General features: G+C 41.2%; 1 protein-coding gene across 4 annotated transcripts in view; it reads right to left on the bottom strand.

Annotated features, from left to right (window-relative positions):
* Positions 1-14623, bottom strand: part of Atf3 (Activating transcription factor 3) — a 186591-nt gene that overhangs the window by 28010 nt on the left and 143958 nt on the right. The gene's annotated exons all lie outside the window — the stretch shown is intronic.

Below are 14623 nucleotides of genomic sequence, written 5' to 3'. Positions count from 1 at the left end.
TTGGGAATAGAGCTACGGAGCTTAAGACAACTTTTCAGAACTTTAACGATATTTGCAGGAATTTGACAGAAAGTTTCACAGTTTCACACAAATGTGAGATCTTCAGAAAAATTCGTTAAATGTCAGAAAAGCACCTCAATTCCAAAAACAAATCGCAGCGAAGTACAAAAGTACAATATTTTGCAGAACCTCCATGGTAGTCGGAAATAGATAGATCTAAAGAACTTCAGAGAAGTCCGTAGACCTTAAGAGAAGTCTGTAGAACGTCAGAAAGTTCGTACGTTTTTAGAAAAATTTGCAAAACTTCAGCAAAACTCACAGATCTTCGGGAAAGTTCGCCGATCTTTAGATCAAGAATCCACAAAGAAATTAAAAGAACTTTAGAAAAGTTCGGAGATCTACTGTGACATTTATTGAACTTCAGGGCTGTTCGTAGATCTTTAGTGCAGAAATTTAGTACTTCAGAAAACTTTACAGAATTTGAAATAAATTTTAGGAACTTCAGAAAAGTTCAGAGGGTAGATCGTAAATCTACTCAAAAATTAGCAGATGTTTAAATAAATTTTAAGAATTTTACTGCGGTTCTTGGATTTTGAAAGACATTTACAGAACTTCAGGTAAGTTCGCTGATCTTTAGAGATGTTTGCACAGCTTCAGAAAAATTAGAAAAACTTCAGAATACTTCCTAAAACTTCCGGAAAGCTCAAAAATTTCTAGATAATCTTTCAATTCTTTAGAAAATTGTATAGATGTTCAGAGATATTTGCAGATGTTCATTGAATCATGAAAATCTGCAGAGAAAATTACAGAACTTTCGAGAAGTTTGTAGATTATTAGAAATTTTGTGAACATCAGAGATAATTGTTGATCTTCAAAGATCTTAAATCTTCAGGGATTCAGGAACTTTGTAGGTTTTAGGAAAATTTGCTGAACTTCTGAAGAACACATAGAACTTCAAAGAAATCTGTAGAATTACCGAGACATTTGCAGATTGTCAGGAAAGATTGTTGATCTTTAAAGAAATTTTACCGGAGAACAGAAACAAAACTTCAGGGACGTCAGAAGATTTGAAGACCTTGCAGAATTGAGTTGTTAACAGAAATTTTCAGAACTCAAGGAATCATGTAGATCTAGTGAGAACTTTTCCCACTAGCTTGTCTAAAGTTGGTATCGACATCCTGGCGAAGTTTTGAAATTCATTTTCATCTTCATATCGCAGCTCTTGAAGGACAAGATGAGCCAGATCCCTGTGTTCCTCATGAGCAACCATTTCCTACTCCACAAAGTTTACCTTCTCTTTCTCATTTTATTTAAACTAAGAAAAGCAAATACGTCTGCCGAAACTAGAGCAATTTTCCGGTAATTCATGATGGAAGTATTTACTTTTGATTCCTGATACAGTTTTGTTTTGAAATCTAAATTGACAGTTCTTTCGACATGTGAAAACAGAACACCAGCAAACAGAGGGGTGTGATAAAATAATAATGTGTATAATTTGTATGCACCTGGAATTTTTTTCATTCGACCTGGAAAACCCTGGAAAACTCAGGGAATTTGATTCCTTGGATTGAGTAGACACCCTGTACAGGCAATTAAACCAATTCCAGTAAAATTGTGGGTTCTTTAAAAAAATACTGAGTTATTAAGAAAATTTTAAGGAAATTGAGAAATATTTTGGGCAGTTTTAAAACATCAGGAAACTCTAGACTATTAAAGCAGCTGTGAATTAGTTTCGAAAATCGACAAATCTTGAGAACTTCAGTGAAAATCAAAGAGCTATATTAAATAATTTCGTTGCGGGAGCTTAAAAAAGTTCCAGAAATTTTAGAATAACTTCGAAAACTTCACAGAAGTACCAAGATTTTCAGAAACATTTCGAGAACTTCATAAAATTCTATGGAACGCAAGAGAAGACCCGAGAACTTCAGGAACTTATATGGACATTTTGGGAGCATTTCTAATAAGTTTAGTAAAGCTCCAAAAACAAAGGGAATTTAAGCGGAGTTCAGTTTCATTAGTTTCACTAAATTTAAAAATCACTAAAAAACATATCAAGAAGTTCCCAAATTTTCAGAGAACTTTAGAAATGTTAAGAAAATTATTGAGGTTTTCACATAAGTCCAGAAGGTCACGGAAGCTTAAACATTTTAAGAACAGTTCAATTAAATGCAGGGTAGTACAACAAGCTTCGTGAGCACCGCAACACTTAAGAGAAGTTTCGAGAACTTCAAGAAAGATATTGATCTCGCTAAAACATTTAAGAAAAACAGATATCATCAGAGCAAAGATATTCCAGAGTAGTGAAATTACATAAATTTTTAAAAAAGTTTGAAGAAATTCATGTGAATTATTAAAACTTAAGAGAAGATTCATGATCGTTAGAAAAATTGTGGAAACTTTAGGAAGGCCGAAAAAGTTTAGAGAAGTGAAAAACAATGATGAGAAGTATTGTGAGCATCAGGCTAGTTTCTCAAACTACATAAGAACTTCTAGGCAGTTTAATTAAATTTAGGAATATTTTGGGAACTTTCCATTTGTTCTGAAGACCTCAGAATATTCCATTACATTTCAACGGAGATTTCTCATGAAAATTTTCAATCTCACTCCTTCCTTTAAAATTCTACTCACATTGCAATCCTCCTAAGAATTCATTTTCTTTTCTCCTCACAAATTCCTTAGATTTCTCCCCTTTATTTGTTTGGCAATCTATCCTGGAATTATTTTCCGAATTTCTTTGAAGATCTTCTGGAGTTATTCTCAGATTTAATTGTAATCCTCCTTTTAGCATCCCCTTCACCCCCTAAGTATTTACCAAAAAATTACGAGGACTTATGCTCCGATTTCAAATGTGTGAATTGAAATAACTAGAAATAGTGAATGTTTTTATTTTAAAATGCATTCTTTTCTTTGGAATATCCTTAGTGCTAAAAATATAAAATTTCCTGGGTAATGATAAGATTCCCTGATACTTTCAGGTATTTTAAGGAGAAATAAAATTGCATGAGAATTCCAGGTTTTTCAGGTTTTTTTTTCAGGTAGTAGACACTTGGAGGTTTAGGTTGAATCTTTCGTTTTAAAGGTTCCTATCGTATATATTTAAGTGTTTATGAGATTCTAACTGAATAACACTAAAACATCAAACATTTATTTGATATGCCATCAGAACGACTAATTTTCTTCCCTTAGGTCCCTGTTTAGTAATTTTTTTACAACTATAAGTCACTATTTGGTCACTTATCTCTTCAACATGGTCACTAAAATCATTATTTTTGACAGCATTGATCGCTACCAGCCCTGAGTTACGCCATAATAAATACACATTATATAACGCCATCTACAGATCCTGCTCATATGGATGGTTCCCGTCTACAGCGAAATTGTTCGGATGAACAGGTCCCAAGCTCCCACCACCTGGACCCTACCTATCGACCCAACAACTCATGGACCGGGGACCAACGGCTTTACTTCCCATCCGAACGAAGGCGTGATCAGAGATTTTATGCCTCAGAAAATCTCGGCGGCGCCGAATGGGATTGAACTCATGCCTTTTGGGGTGAGATATGTTATCCTGGATTGTTATTGTTAAAAATTACAACATCCAAAATGGCTGAATTTTTCGCAAAAATGTGAATGTTTACCCATAACACATAATTAGTTAAAGTTTCATACAAATCGTAGAACGTCGAGCCAAAAAAAAAATATCCTATTGATCCTGGAACTGCTATTTTATGAATTTCCATGACTTAAGTGAGTTAAACAGATTTGATCATTTAAATATTCTGGATTGTTATCCTGAGTCCTCTTAGCACTCAGAACATGTTCCACTCTCGTTGAAAATAATGATAAATCATGCACCCATTTCACTATTCGTTGTCACTTGATTTTTCAGAAATTCTCCCGAACCAAATAAGAACTTGTCTACATTGAATTGATAGAATTTCACAAAACAGTCACCCCATTTCAATCCACTATCTGGCTGCGGCTGCAATAAAAGTGGTGAAATGTGTGCAATTATGGCACTTATCGGGAATACTTGTTCCATACTATCTGCGGCTAGAATCTGACAGCTCGGGGCGCCGTCTGTTTGATTGATAGCCCGACACGTGTCCTGTACTTTTGCTTTCCAGGGCTGCTTGTTGACCATGACATGCATTCCGTAGATTTCCACTTGCTTATTCGTGAATTGAAATGTTTCACGGAATCAAAATTTTGTCCTCCTAACCGAAAAGCCCGTCACGATGTCACCGTCTCTCACAACAATAGACCCGCAGCACCGGAGACTGCAGTGGTGGCGGCGGTGGCGGCGAGGGATCGCGCGTGTTGTACATTCACCTTTAATGCCTAATATCCATTATTGCTGTATTTCGCAATGGTGGAGTACTGCCTACTAGACCACTGCGTTTCGAATCAGTCGAATCATCAGAATGGACAGTAGTTGGCTGTATTTAGCAGGCGGTTCCATCGTAGCAAGCTGTGCGTCGTCGTCGTCTTCGTCGCGTGGTGTTGAATATGGTCCCCCGGTTAATTTATTATCAGGCTAAATTGAATTAAACCACCTCCTTTTCCGGCTTCTTGCCTCCGTATCTCCGCTTGCTGCCCCCCTCCGAGCTGGGTAGCCACAAAGCTAGTTCGAAAAAGGTCCACCTGTAGTATAATTTATGGTCCGCGCGGCGAGGAAGGTTCTCTCCACTACTGGCTTCTTCATGTAACCTTTGTGTGCAGGGATTAACATGCTGCCAGAGATATTCGCTCCGCTGAATGCAGCTAATACTTTGTGGCTGGCACGGTGTAAGTCGCTGTCTGAATGAATCGGAAATGGAAGAACGCGCACACCCCGTACTCCCCCGCAATGTAGCGCACTTTGGGAGATGGGGGTGCCAAAAGATGCGATGCGATGACGACGTAAAGCGTTTGCTGCTTCGAATAGGAGATTTCAAATTTGCTGTTACTGTGTCGATTGGTTCAAATTTATAAAATTTGCGGAAACCCCTCTCTCCCCTAAGCCTATGGCAGTGGCAGATAGATGTTTCGTGCTCGGGCTATAAAATTAATACATACAAAATGTGGTTACTTTGTTGCGATTTTTTTCCTACCCAAAGCACAGGAGCACACGTAAAAGTGTGCAATGTTTTACGACTTTTTTAAATTATATTTAAAAAAAAATCCTACAAAGAAATTCAATGGAGGTTAGCTTAAAACCACACACGCACACACGGACACAGGTGCAATAAAAAGCAAAAGAAAAGGGACAAGTCACCCTCGCCTACTACCTGTTGTCGTCGAAGGTGGTGGCGCGGCGCCGCGGTGGATGGACGGGAATTACTTCTAGTAGGTGCACACTACATTCAACTTCAAACAATTCCGTGGAGGGTGGTGTGTGATTTCGTGGAACTGGCGCTGTTGACCATGCCTGCTAAATTGCACGGCGAGGAGGGTCGGTTGAAAATAGCAAAACGCCAGTATAATTTATGCTTATGGAGATGGAGTGACTTGGGCACGCGATTTGATGCGGGAAGCTTATGGAGGTTTACGATTCGGCCGCGATAGTGCGAATCGAGTTTTTTTGTTTAAAGCAGAAATGAAACACAGTAGGCTTTGTTTGCTGACAGCAAGGCTAAGTAACAAAGCATTTTTAGGGGGGCCATCAGAGCCATCCATGATGCCACTATTTTTAGGCACATTATTTTCTTGTGGGACCCAGGTTTTAGGATTATTTCTTGGTCGGAAAGCTTGATTTTTTTTTCAATTCCTAGGATATAGAAAATGTAATCAAAACCGATACCTTGCATAGCTATTTGCCCGGGTTTCAGAAAGTTTTCTCAGTTCTTATCGTGAAACTCTTTTTATGCAGGGAATTTAGAAAAAAATCTAAACCTACGCAACATGAACGCCGACTTTTTCCTTTGAAGGCAATTGAAATTACATCATATTCCATTTAATTCCACTTAATTAATATTGGTATCCATGTTTCATTACTTCATTATGGTGGCTACGAAGCCTTTGGGATTTTTTCCTTATTAGAGATTTGTATAGATTTTTCTCCTTTAGTTTACTTAAATCTTTGGTTTTATTAGGTAGGTAGGTTCCGATTCTACACGTTGTAGTTTAATTTTCATACCAGTGATCTTGACATTTTTACCTATGGGATGAGTACTTAACGGGGTTAGATTTTGATAAATTCTTTAGTGCGAATGACACTGATGAAGACTGCCCATTGTAGTCGAAATGCGTATCTGTCATGCACAGAGATGCCAGATTTACAGACATGGCTGTGAATTATTTTTTTTCGTTACAGACACTTACAGACTTTTTAGTTTTTGACGTAGGAATACGTCTGTGATTTCTATATGGGTACACTTTGTGAAAACCGAAAATGGAACATGTAACACAATTATGAAAGATTTTGAACGCTTATAACTCAGCTGCCCCTGGACCAATTTCAATCATTTTATCACCAATCGATCAGATATATTTCTACGCATCTGATAAGTTTAAGACTTATATTTTTTTAAATGTTACTATTGAAAATTGAACGCATTTGCAACTGTTGCTTTGATAATAAAAATTATCCCCGAATGCCTGCGAAGAGCAATTTCCCTAACCCAGATTTCAAAGTTGAATTCCATGCGGTCTCACCAAACGGTGTTTATTCAATCAACGCGTGATGAGTGGTGGTGTTCTCCAGTACACAACGAAAGGCTCCCCGCAAGTAGCTAGCTACCAAGGCTTACCTCAACCGCTAATCGGATTCAGTTCCAATCACCGTGTGTGGTGGTGCCCGGTCGTCGGCACCAGCTGCAGCAGTAGCAGCTGATGCCGAACATTGTTCTCCAGTACACAATGGAAGGCTGCCTGCAAGCAGTGAGCTGCAGTCCACATGAGCATCCACAGAAGAAGGAAGAAGCCGCACAGCTATTGATCGGAATCAGTAGCTCTTCGTGAGTGGATGTGGGCCATCTATGCCAAGCGCGTCACCCTCATTCCAATCAACATACAGCTCACCAGCCTCATCTGTGTTTAACACCGTAATTTCAAAAACCAGAGTCGGTCGCAGCATGAAAGTGGTCTAATTTTGATCCAAAGATTATGCATTTTAATTCTTAATACGCCAATCGAATTTTTTCTACGAATCTGTTAAAATTAGGACTTTTATTTTTCACTGTTGGCAATTGCATGGATGTGCAACTGTTGCTATGATAGTTAAAATTATCACCGATTGCCTGCGAAAAGCGATTTCCCTAACACAGATTTCAAAGTTGAATTCCATCCGGTCTCACCAAACGGTGTTTATTCAATCACCGCGTGGTAAGTGGTGGTGTTCTCCAGTACACAACAAAAGGCTGCCTGCAAGCAGCTAGCTGCAGCCCACATGAGCATCCGTAGAAGGAGGAAGAAGCCACACCGCTATTGATCGGAATCAGTAGCTTTCGTGAGTTACTGTGGATCATCTATGTCAAGCGCGTCATACTAAAGAGTATAAACAGAGAGAACTCCGCTCAAATTCCTATTCCTACACAAAACACAAGCTCCTGCTGCATTAGATTTATTATATAAGACCACGTAGTCCTACGTCACCATTGCATACAACCCCATAGGGCTGTCCATTGTAGTGTTTTTCACTGATATTTATAGACTTTTGTAATCAAGAGAAAATTTTTAAATTTATTTGGTTACACTGTTTTACATCTTTAATCAAATTACATGTGCGATACATTTTGCAGCAGGCAGATAGAAATTCGCACGTTTTCAAATCCCCCACACGAATGAGCTGTCATTGTTATAGATGGTCTTAGTTATAGGCCTGTCAATGTGCTGCCATGTTGTATCCAAAACGAACATTTTCCATACGATTTGATGGTTTGTTTGGATATGTCAAGAGCCTGAATTTATAAAGAGATGACATCTTATCCATTAGGCAGGTCTTCTGCCCGATTTGAATAACTTTTCCTATGACTCCATGAACCATAAATTGAGCTTACCGAAAATGGTTAAAAATTGATTAAAAGCCCTGCTAAACTTTAACTGAAATGGTTATGGAACTTTACATGAACGTTTGTGTGATATAGTTTTAACATTATGTGTTATGTTTTTTTGCCATTGTACCTTACAAATAATAGGTTGTTAAGAACCATTACCATTCCAAATTCTTGTTTTCTCCATAAATTTTCAGAAAGTGCCAAATTATGTGCCAAATGAAATTTAAGTGATTTATCACATGAATGTTATGTGAAATTCAGATAGATATCATTGGTTTTGTTAATGGAAAAAAATATTATGTGCATTCCCAATGGAAACTACATGAAAACTTTTTTCAGTGTACTATTGCTCATATTAGAAAACAAATTCCTGTAAAAGTTTTACTCTGTCTATGAGTTAACTACGTTGTCAAGAATATGTGTGAACTAATCTCAACTTTGAGTCGACTTCATTTGGCGTGAAATCGTAATTTTCCTTTTTTATAAATTGCTTTTAACGTATACGGCAAATGGATGCACTCCCAACTCCAATCAGGTTCAATTAGTTAAAAGCAGGTATTTTTGCTCGAACATGACTACTGACATTTAAAACTTCGCCTCTATAAATTTAATTGATACTAATAAAATATTTCTAGTTTTTGAGCTGTATGCTACGGCCTGCTCCAAGAAAGTGAATTCTACAACAACAAGTTTCTCAAAAAAATAATGAAACGTCCTCCAATGATGATGGACATAACCCCGAATCGACTGGGTATGACTGTGCATTATGCGAGAAACCCAACCATGCAGATAGCGAGATAGTCTTCTGCGAGAAATGCCACAAATGGGTCCAGTTTATGTGCGTGGGAGTGACTGCGGAAATTGAAGACCTCCCATAGGCCTGTGCAATGAGTGCAAAGAAGGTTTAGATACGGAGAAAAACTCTCAAATTAAAACCCCAGGGGCACCATTGTGGATGTTTCCGATTCGCCCGAAGAGTCTGACGGAGCCGATGTACTAGTTGTAAAAGAGCAGGAGGAAGCTGAACTGCAGCATCAAAATGAGCTACTTCCCTTTGGTTTGTTTTCCGTGCTGAGCACCAATGCTACCCACACCTGGACCCTACCTATCGACCCATCAACTCATGAACCGGGGACCAACGGCTTTATCCGAAGGAAGGCATGATCAGAGATGTTATGCCTCAGAACATCCCGGCGGCGCCGACTGGGATTGAACCCCTACACCACCGGCACCGCTAAAAAAAAAAAAAAAAAAAAAAAAAAAAAAAAAAAAAAAAAAAAAAAAAAAAAAAAAAAAAAAAAATTTGCTACTGCAGATGAAGAAAAAGTTCGAACGTCAACTTCAGTGGAGAACGGAAAAAAATTAAGATGCAACTTCGTCTGCAAAGCGAAATGCTGGAAAATAGGAAGGCGGTGGAAGCAGAATTCAGTAGGATGCGAGCTGTACAAGGAGTTCTAGGATCAGGAGGATAAAGTTCGAGGTGGTCATGCTGTACAAAACCGGACGCGAACAGATGCAGATTTAGAAGCTTTGTGGAGAGAGAAGTTCAGATTCCCAATCGAGGAAAACATAGCTATTGCCGATCCCCGGGGAGCTTTTCCAAAAAAATCCACTCCCAACAATGTGCCGACGTAACTGGGTACTGACAAGAACAACCAACCGCTGCTTCAAAAGGTCTCGGAGGAAAATACGCTGCTTCGGAACCCAAGGTAGACAAGCCGGGTTTGCCGCCTCTACCAGTGCCTCGTTTTGCGGAACAGTTTTCAAACCCTCTCCCCAATCCGATCGCAGATTGCGAAACGAAAGGGTCCATTCGCTAAATTTCCTGTGTTCACAGGGAGACCAGAAACCAAGTAACAATTTGGGTTTTATGAGGGTTCTGTAGACCGTGTTTTAGACTTGTAGGACGCTTTAAAACCTCGATAAAACTTGCAATGCTACTTGGGAAGAGTGGCCCCTGTTTATTAGCAGTTTCAACAATGAGAATGCAGCATGTAATTGGAGCAACCTCGAAAACTTAGGAAGACTTCAAGTGAGCATCGATCAACGGTCGAAGTAACCATCAGATCAGCAAAAAACTGATGTTAAGTACGTAAACCACAAGCCATGCCGTGCGTCCAATCAAACAGACCATCGCATTCGCTTTTGTGAGGACTTCAAGAAGCTAGCCTGGAGTGATAGGATGAAAACTGTAGGACAATGGAAATTATGTCAGCTGTGCCTCAACGAACATGGACAAACGCGCTGCCGTGACTGTAAAAATCGTCATCACCCACTTCTCCATCCACCGAATTCAACCGCGCCGCTTTCGACAAACTGCCACGTACATAACTCGGAACATTATCCAGTTATTTTTCACGTGGTCCCAATCAAGCTCTACAACGGAAAGCGAACTAGGGACGTTATCGCCTTCTTGGACGAAGGATCGTCGTATTCTTTGATGGAGAACAGTGTTGCGGATCATATCTAAATAGAGCTGGAATTAGGGCGTAACAGCATCTGTAAACAATGACTTCTCTCGATAATTTCTCGAAAGGCATTACTCGCCCTGGCAAACCGATATCACCATCGAGTAGAGGAAGACTTCCCCTACCCGATGGATATGTTGGTTTGTGTAGGCGTTCAAGGCGTTCTTAGAAATCAACGAGAAAAGTCATTGTTTACAAAAGTTGTTACGCCCTAATTCCAGCTCTATCTGGATATGAAGCTGAGCGGTGTTTGGAAGTCAATACTCGTCAAGTGGACGGCGGGTATGAGTCGACTAGAACGGGATTCAAGGTCCGTCGATGTATCGATTTCTGCAAAAGGGTCCAAGGAGAAGTTCCTTCTACGCAACGTCCATACGGTACAACGGCTGCAACTGCCGGAGCAAAAGATACGATTCGCAGAAGTAGCGGATCGCTTTAAGCATCTTGGTGGCCTGCCAGAAGTCGATTGTCTGGACGGTCCTCCCAAGGTTCTCATCGGCCGCAAACATCTACACTAAAGTGATGCAAAATTTGAAATTTTCGCTCCACAATACTTAAACGATTCCTAATCTGATCCTGACTAACCTCTCAAAATTTGAACCCATTTGGTGAGAAACTGAGATGGCACAAACCATTTGAAGTTTGTATGGGAATTACTATGGTAAAACCAAGATTTTTGTTCATGTCTATCTAATAATTCACCATATCGGTCTGCTTCAAAAGCATTCAACTGTACTTGTAGGAAATTTTCCCAGCTACAACTGCTGAAGACCACTTTTTGATTAAATGAAAGGATCGAAAGTTATCAATGGTTCAATGCGCTAACGTCTTATGATCATGCTCAATCAACTGCTCAGCAGGTAACATTGGTGTTTCTGGGGCGTTGAATAGGACACAAAAATCATGGCTACTATGTCACACTGCAAAATACAGTGTTGCCTACAGAGCAGCTGCTTGATCATGTCATAAGTTTACCAATCTCTTAAATAATTAATAACTTTTTCCTGTCTCGTTTTACATAGAAACGATTTTCAGCAAAGTTGTAGCTGAGAAAACTTTCCATAAGAATGGCTATTGAACTATTTCGCAGCTTAATATGGAAAAAGACTAGAAGGCAATGCACAAAAAAAATGAGATTTTCCATAGTAATTTACATGTAAACTTCAAATGGCTTGTGCGAAGTCTGTTTCTAACCAAATGAGTTGTAACTTTAGGAGGCTAATCAGAACCCGATTTGAAACCATTTAAGCACTGTGAAGCGAAAAAGTCAAATTTTGCATCAGTCTAATCTATACGTATATGCACCAATTGAGTCTCGTATCGGTAAACCTGGTGAACCGATTGCAGTGCGGACGAAACTTGGCCCTCAAGGAAACGACAATCCGTCAGCAGGTTTCACTGGCCATCACGTATCTGGTGAACTAACATACCAGGACCTACAAGAACTTCTTCGAATACATTTTACTCTGGAAGAGACCGGTATGTCTGTAACGGTGCTTCCATAATCCGTTGAAGACCGCAGAGCCAGGGAACTGCTGGAGCAAACATTAGCACGCGAGTCTGGAGCGTAAATTAGCAAGAAATCCGGAGCTGCAGCAGAACGTGGAGAAGCAAATTGAAGACTACCAACGTAAAGGCTAGGTAAGATCTGGTGTCTTCCTCTAAATGTTGTGCTTAACCCCAAAAAGCCGGAAAAGGTCCGGCTGGTCTGGGACGCTGCGGCGTCGGTCCAAGGAACGTCGCTTAATTCAAAATTGTTAAAGAGCCATGATCTTCTCTCCAGTCTCCCATCAGTACTATGTTCTTTCCGTGAACGCCCTGTCGCTTTCGGGGGTCATGTCCCGGAGATGTACCACCAGTTTAAAATACGATCGAGCGACGTTTCTGTTCCGGCCGAATGCATCAGGCCCTCCTGTGATTTATGTCATGGATGTTGCCACCTTTGGCTCAACATGCTCGCCGTGTTCTGCCCAGCCTTGGTTTGTGGGCACTGTTTACTGTGTTCGGGTGTCCGTGGGAAGAAATCCTTGATGAAAATTCGGCGCAAAAGTGGCTCAAATGGATTGCTGTGCTGCCACGAGTTCATGACATGGAAATTCCCCGCTGCTGGAAAGTAATGCCCTCAGACTACAAGAACCTCGAGCTTCACATATTTGCCGACGCTAGCGAGGATGCCTACGGTTGCGTTGCGTTCTTCCGGATTCTGGTGAATGGAAAACCGAGAGTAGCACTTATATCGGCGAAATCCAAAGTGGCTCAACTTACACTGCAATACATGTCAATCCCTAGGATAGAACTTCTAGCTGCAGTACTTGGCGCGAAGATGTCCGTTGCGGTGAAGGCTAATCACACGGTGCAGGTGAAGCGCTTCACTGATCAACGTCCTGGTGCCAACGTGGGACTCTAAACAGTACTGTGTACGATGGTCCTCTGGCGAGACAATGGGGGTTGGTGCAGGCCCTACAAGCCAGCCGTAAAAAAAAACTAAAGTTCAGGTTCAGGAAGCAAGGAATGTAAAAACGGACCGGAAAAATTGGCATAGACCCAGGCAACGAAAACGGACTAACGATTGGAAACTTGGAACATAGAACTGAAAGTCTCGCAATTTCTTAGAAAGTACCCGCATTATTTCCGATTTATTGAGGGTTCGCTAGTTCGACATTGTAGCGCTGCAGGAGGTATGCTGGAAGGGATTGTCGGTACATACCTGGGGATGCGACACATCTAAATCTCAATTTAAGATGGTCAGAAAATGTCACGATAGCGAATCAATCTACGAAAAATCTTTTTTCAGCTCTTGCATCTAAATCTATCTACTCGCCACCTTTTTGCAGGAAATCTTCAAAATCTTCTTAAAATTTCTTCATATCTACTAAGTGTGCGAGTATCTCAAAACAACAAAGCAACATTTTTCCTGCATCTTAGATAGAGTCGCCCCCTTCGGTACATACGTATAGGGATGGCTATACCATCTACCAGAGCTGCGGCAATATACATGAGCTGGGTATAGCTTTCATCGTGATGGGCGAAATGCAGAAGCGCGTGATTGGATGGTGGCCAATCGACAGCAGAATGTGCAAGTTGAGGATCAAAGGCCAGCATAATCAACGTGCACAGCCCTCACTTAGCAAGTGAAGATGACGATAAAGACGCTTTCTACGCGCTGTTGGAACGGGAATACCACAGCTGCCCAAGCCATGACGTCAAAATCGTTATCGGAGATCTTAGGTCGGCCAGGAGGAGGAATTCAGACCGGTTACAGGAAAGTTCAGCGCTCACCAGCTAACGAACGCCAACGGCCTCAGACTCATCGATTTCGCCGCCTCTAAGAACATGGCCATACGTAGTACTTACTTCCAGCATAGCCTCCCATACCGGTACAACTGGAGATCACCGCAGCAGAAAGAATCGCAAATCGACCACATTTTGATCGACGGAAGGCACTTCTCGGACATTATCGACGTCAGGACCTATCGCGGCGCAAACATCGATTCGGGCCACTACCTTCTAATGGTTAAGGTGCGCCAAAAACTTTTCGTTGCCAACAACATTCGGTACCGACGCCCGCCACGGTACAATCTGGAGCGACTGCAGCTGCCCGAAGTCGCAACTGATTACGCGCAATGCCTCGACGCAGCGTTGCCGGATGAACGTGAAAACTACTGAAGGTGCCATTGGGTTTGTGGAACGGAATCGTCGGAACGATTCGTTCGACGAGGAGTGTCAGACGGTTTTGGACGAGAAGTACGCAGCGCGGGCTAGGTTGCTGCCCAAGGAACTCGTCAAAATGTGGAGCGATACAAACAGATGCGAAGACACCAAAACCATCTTTTCCGGGATAAGAAGCGCCGCCTGGAAGAGCTGGAGTGCGAAGAAATGCAGCAGCTGAACGCGCAATTTCTACGAGAAACTCAACGGATCCCGCAAAGGCCTTGTGCTGCGAGCCGAAATGCGTCGGGATAAGGAACGGACGAACGTGAGGTGATTGAAAGGTGGAAGCAGCACTACGATCAACATCTGAATGGCGCAGGTGCAGAGGACCAAGGCAGCAGGAGGAATGGCTTTGTCGGTACAGCGGATGAGGAGCAGTGCGCAAAACAGTCAGGTTCAATGAGTCATTTTCATATGAATATGAACAGCCATCCGTCTCATCATTCACTGCCTCGCGAGAGTCTGAAT

The sequence above is a fragment of the Ochlerotatus camptorhynchus genome, unplaced genomic scaffold (genome assembly GCF_037179485.1).
Source record: "Ochlerotatus camptorhynchus isolate MF236.1 unplaced genomic scaffold, CSIRO-AGI_Acam_v1.1 ptg000046l, whole genome shotgun sequence".
In the NCBI taxonomy this organism is placed as follows: Eukaryota; Metazoa; Arthropoda; class Insecta; order Diptera; family Culicidae; genus Ochlerotatus; species Ochlerotatus camptorhynchus.
The sequence above is the reverse complement of the archived record's forward strand: the minus strand, read 5'-3'. Positions and strand labels throughout refer to the sequence as shown.